Source organism: Hyla sarda, chromosome 2 (assembly GCF_029499605.1).
Source record: "Hyla sarda isolate aHylSar1 chromosome 2, aHylSar1.hap1, whole genome shotgun sequence".
In the NCBI taxonomy this organism is placed as follows: domain Eukaryota; kingdom Metazoa; phylum Chordata; class Amphibia; order Anura; family Hylidae; genus Hyla; species Hyla sarda.
Genome location: NC_079190.1, coordinates 197,184,866 through 197,190,899, shown reverse-complemented (window position 1 = coordinate 197,190,899; position 6,034 = coordinate 197,184,866). Strand labels below are relative to the sequence as shown.

Sequence of the window (6,034 nt, the reverse complement as noted above, 5' to 3'; positions counted from 1 at the left end):
ATATATGCTATATAGTATCTCCAACCTTAATGCCTGATACTTAAGGAGCAACTTGTAGAGCCTTCAAACTAAAAAGGGTACTTAGTGAGCTCTATTGGTGTATATAAGCCCAAAAAAGGCTCAAGGCCACTAAGTATCCCTTTTTGTTTAGAGGCTACGCAAGTTTCTCCATAAGCTTCTGATTCTTCACCATTTATCTCTGTCTGTGAATATGGATGGATACAGGCTGTGTCCCTATTTTTTTACTTCACACCTTCTTTGGTATTGTGCCCATAGCAATGGTGAGCACAACATCTAAATTTTATTGCACCTTATTCTAAGTTGATGAAAGCAAACAGAGCACCCCTCTGCTTTGTTTTTTTTTTTTTCATGATGTTTAACCTTAATATCTGTGTGATAAAGTTGGATCATTTTATTACTCACATTTTCATTACTTTATTCCTGTATATGACATTTCTTTCAATGTTTTAGGCAGGTGTGTAAAAGAATAAGCAAGGTGAGAAGGCTCCGAAAATAGAAGTTTAAGTTTATCAGTTAACAAAGTAAATGAACAGAATTGTAAGTGAATGAAGAGAAATCTAATGCAGATCTATATTTTGTGTGATCACCCATTGCCTATAAACTTCAATACTACATGAATTCTTCTATGTACTCTTGCACAGTTTTTGAAGATACCTGGCAGAATGGTTGTACCAAACATTTTGTAGAACTAACCACAGATCTTCTATGGATATAGATTTGCTCAAATCATTCGGTCTCTTCATGTAATTCCAGACAGACTTGGTGATGTTGATATCAGGTATCTGTGGGGGCCATATTATAACTTCCAGGACTCCATGTCCTTGACTGGAGCAAATCATATGTCTTACTGATGATATTTTATGATAGATAAGTGTCTGCCTGTATTTCTCACCATTGTGCAAATCATTAATCTTGAAGAAATCCCCAATATGTTGAAAAGCAGCCTCAAACTTACAATGAACTTCAACTATGCTTTACATTTTGTATGGTGGAGGTTACATAATTGTGCTGCTCTCCAGCTGTTTGGAAACAAACTGACTTTTCTTACAATCACATCTTTTAAATTTTTACTCAGTCCAGAGCAGCTGCTACTATTTTTCTGCAGAGTTGTGTCGCTTGGCCTTGTTTCCATGTCAAAGGATTGGCTTTTTGGCTTAAATTTTTCTATGAAGGCCCCTTCTGGCCAGGCTTTCCTTGCCAACCACTACATTTATGGTCCTCAACATTGCTTGTTTTTTTTTAGCGCTTGAACAGCAGATCTTGAAACCATAGTCTGTTTTAAAATCTTTGCTTGAAAGAGACTTTACTGATGCAGTATTTAACTTGGTGTCTTGCTACAGTGTGTGACCTGTGTCATGAAACTGTCCTCCACAACCTCATCTTTGTAGCAGAGTTTGGCTGTTCCTCACTCACCTTCAAGCCCCCTAAACAGCTGTTTCTGTTTCAGTCATGGCTGTGTTTCTGCCTACATATAAAATGGTGATCATTATCCTCTGTTTGGTATAACTGATAAATTATTTACCTGACTGTGGCCCTAAAAAATCCCTGGCATTGTACTAGTGTCTCTAGAATAATTAAATTTGGTTTTGAAGGCAAATTATGATTCTGTTTATTCACTTCAAATTTGGCAATTAATACAAACAAACTATGAACACTTTTGAAAGCATTCTTCCTTTCTATAAGTTGACTTCTCTATATTGCCACTTTTTTTTTTTTTTTTTGGTCCTTAAAATAAGCAAACAACATATTCAATTTAAGATAGAACAATCCTTTATTGTAAGTAGGTCAGCATCATGAGGATTTTAAAGCCATAATACTTTGACTTCGCTATTGGTTCTTTTATCAAGTATTGCCTAATGTCAAAAACAACACAGCTTTCAGGAAAACTCTAGTAAGAGGATGAAGGTTTGCTGGAAAGAGAATGGTAAAATATCACTTTCTCAAATAGTAGGTCATACAAGACAAAGGTAATGCGTAGACTGAATCAAATACTAAGTGATGAAGATGTTTATTATAACTTTTATATAAATTATTAACATGTGGCTTCTATAACAAACTCAAATGACGAATAGTAATATATGACATAACCAGCTACTTAAAATCTAGGTGTGATCAGTATCTATACTATATTATATTGCTGAATTGTATAGTAGGAAGAAAAGACAGTGTAATGCAACTAATAATAATAATAATAATAATAATAATTAGTCTGTATTTATCAGTCATATGAGTACAACATTTCAGTTAACATTGCCTTTATTATACAGCTAAAATGTTGCATGTGTTGGGTTACCAGAAACTATGGACTACTTCTTTATGCTTATTGGATGCTCTGTTTTTTTCTTTCTATTGTGTATCCATAATTGAGTAGATAGCTTTGTGTGTTAAGAATTGTCCATAAAGTTGTCCCATCTTGGCATGTTTTATCACTTATATTATGAATTCAAAGTTTATGAGTGACAACTGTAAACACTAAAATGAAGATAAGCCGAGATGATAATACTAACTCACTAAAGACTAGTTTTCAAAGTACTAAGCTTATCATATTGTACATAAGGATAGCAAACTGACATGGATTGACAGTCAAGCCTTCATGCCATAGAGCAGTTCTATTCTTATTGGAGGCCATATTTCAAAGGCATGTTTTCTCTTTGTTTCATAAAACATTGCACAGAATTTTCTAAGGGTGCATATGTATATATTTTTCACCAACGTGAATGCCAGGCTCAAATGAGTGGAAAAACTAGCTAATGGATTAATAGAAAGCATTTAGGTGATTAATTCTATTTGCTTTGGCAACGTTACATTTCCTGGTGGTTCTCCGAGCAGTTTGCCGGGCACATCAATTTGTTTTCAGCTATTGTGAAATTGGATATCTTGGATCCCATCCAAATAATGTCCTTCATTTGCATATCTTTGTTATCATTTCAGGTTCTCAGAACATACTGTGGACTATCACACCATCTGCACCCAGATCCTCACATGCAAACACAAATTAAAAATGAAACTGTAAAATTTGCAAGGAAACAATGCAGACCTTTTATCTCATTCAGTCTCTGATTTTTATTTTCAAAAAAGAATCTTTCATACAGCAAAGTATAGGGAAAGTAGAGGGGAAAAAAGGTTTTATTAATAGGACTGGCATCAAGCATGCATACATAAAATTATATTGTTTTTTTTTCTTATAAAGGGAAAGTCTAACTTGAAAGTGCCTTTGAAGATGACATTCAGATTTTGACATTTCCATGATATTGTACAAATATCAGAGGTGGAATATTTTTCTGATAACCCATGGATCAGATGATAAAATCTCTCAAACAGGTCTGGGGACTCAGATTTAACAGGGCATTGTAAAGGGATTCCTTCTTCAGGGTTATGGTGGAATCCCATAGTATATGTAGACTATAACAAAATATTACATTTTGTAATCAGTAATATCAGTGATGTTAATATGTTTTCTGCCTATTGTTAATACAGAGTGCTGCAACAATGGATTATGTTGAAATAATCATCATCATATTATAATATTTTTTTTTACTTACCAAACCTTGGAAACTTTTGGAGTAAACACGATTACCTCAAATGTCAATCCCACCTAGCGAAAGGAAGCTTCATGGTTAATTTATTGTTGTAGTCAAGAGACCCCTGGTGTCTTACAATGAATGAATACATTCTGTAATGTCTGTGAGTCCAAAAAACCTGAGTTGCCTGACCCCAAAAAACACCTAGCCCCGAATGATCACTCTGCAACATCTGTGTGCACAGTTTGACAAAGAGTTGTCCAAATTGGTCATCCCATTAAAAGGTTAAAGGGGTATTCCAGGCAAAACCTTTTTTTATATATAGCAACTGGCTCCGGAAAGTTAAACAGATTTGTAAATTGCTTCTATAAAAAAATCTTAATCCTTCCAATAGTTATTAGCTTCTGAAGTTTTCTGTCTAACTGCTCAATGATGATGTCACGTCCCGGGAGCTGTGCATGATGGGAGAATATCCCCATAGGAACTGCACAGCTCCCGGGACGTGAGTCATCAGAGAGCAGTTAGACAGAAAACAACAACTCAACTTCAGAAGCTAATAACTATTGGAAGGATTAAGATTTTTTAATAGAAGTAATTTACAAATCTGTTTAACTTTGCGGAACTTTCCAGTTGATATAAATATATATATATATATATATATATATATATATATATATAAAGTTTTGGCCTGGAATACCCCTTTAACTATATAAATATAACATGGTGGAGCATCTTGATGCAGTTATCACAGTAGTTTATAGGAACAACAACCGGATTTACTTTTTACCCCAATTGTTCTGCTATAACATAAAACAAATATAAGTGAATTGAATAAAATTGGTTGTCTTGTGATGCTAACATTGTGTAGGGGGGTAAGATTTTTCAGGTAAAAAATAGACAAGTGTGAGGATTTGATACACTATGACAAGGGCCTAACTGTGAAGGTAAAAAAAACTGGGCAACAGCAGCTACAAAATGTCCTTTGTGTTATCCACATCATGAAGAGATTAGTACCCACCAAATGTGTTCCAAGGAAGGACAACTGGTGAATGGGCACCAGGGTCATAGGCATACAACATAGGTTGCACATAGCACATAAAAAAAATGAAGTTTAGCCCATGTGGTGAGAGCACACAGTGTATAACAGTTTGCTATAAATGGGGCACTTACATGCTGACTGGTCAGGCTGTCACTGTTGATTCCTGTCTCCAACCAAAAGTACTGGATCATAAAGCAATGAAAGAAGGTGGCCTAATCTTAAAGGGGTTTTCCAGAAGAAAAAAAAACAACTCACTTCAGAAAGTTAAACAGATTTGTAAATTACGTCTATTAAAAAATCATAATCCTTCCAGTACTTATCAGCTTCCCAGGAACTGTCCAGAGCATGAGAAATTTGCTATGGGGATTTGCTCCTACTCTGGACAGTTCCTGAGACAGACAGATGTGTCAGCAGAGAGCAATGCTGTCAGACAGAAAAGAACAACTCAACTGCAGCAGCTGATAAGTTCTGGAAGGATTAAGATTTTTTATTAGAAGTCATTTACAAATCTGTTTTTTTCTGGAGCCAGCTGATATGATTATTATTATTTTTTTTTTTTTAACTGGAATACCTCTTTAAGAATCATGTCTTCTTTTACATCATGTGCATGACCAGGCATATGTGTGATGCTAACCTAGTGAAGATATAGCACCAGGATACACTTTGACACAACGTGGACTTCTGCTAATGTCTTAGTTCTAGGTACCACAAGACATTATCAGATGTCTTATTGAGTCCCTGCATCAATGGGTAAGAGCTGTTTTGGTGGCCTACACAACATTAGGTTAAGGCAGTTTTAATAATGTGGCTCACTGGTGCATAGATGCAGTTTAAACTAGAGTATTTATTAGAACATGAATGTTTTGAACATGATAGTATATATATATATATAAATATAATATGAAAAATGAGACCAGTGATAACAATATAAAATGATGATAGTGTTCTACAATTACCATTAGCTGTCATGAGGTTATAATGAAAAGAGAATTGGCAATATTCCTGACATATATGAGAAGAGTTTAACAGACATTGGCTTTGAATGTGAATTTTAATTAGTATTTCTTATTATTATTTTAATCATAAAAAAGAACATTGAATATCATAATGCCAACTGCAGACGTTTCACCTCATTCATCAACAAAGATGTAGACTATGCCAGTATGCAGTGGGAGGAACAGGTTGGTCTCGCTGTATAGTGTGGGAGAGCTGTCTCAACAGAGGCTGTTCTTGCTGATGCTTGCGGTGCTGCCACTTCAAACACTTTCAATGTTCCTGCCTCCAGGTCTTATGTTGTTGATATCTTTTAAGACTATGACTGCAGCAAAATGAACGGACATACATTTTGGAACGTTATAATACAAAAAAAAAAAAAGAAAAAGAAACAATGTGGCCTTATATGCTGCAAAAAGAATTTATGATGTAGTACATTAATATTTGGATGCTATTTTCA

General features: G+C 34.9%; 1 long non-coding RNA gene across 1 annotated transcript; it reads right to left on the bottom strand.

The window, feature by feature from the left end:
- Positions 1 to 1,805: 1,805 nt before the first annotated feature.
- On the bottom strand, positions 1,806 to 5,753 carry LOC130358119 (uncharacterized). Its single transcript, XR_008889416.1, has 3 exons — positions 5,711 to 5,753; positions 3,564 to 3,616; positions 1,806 to 1,931 (listed from the first exon to the last, which is right to left on the bottom strand). It is a non-coding gene; the product is annotated as an uncharacterized LOC130358119 (long non-coding RNA).
- Between the last annotated feature and the right edge of the window lie 281 nt (positions 5,754 to 6,034).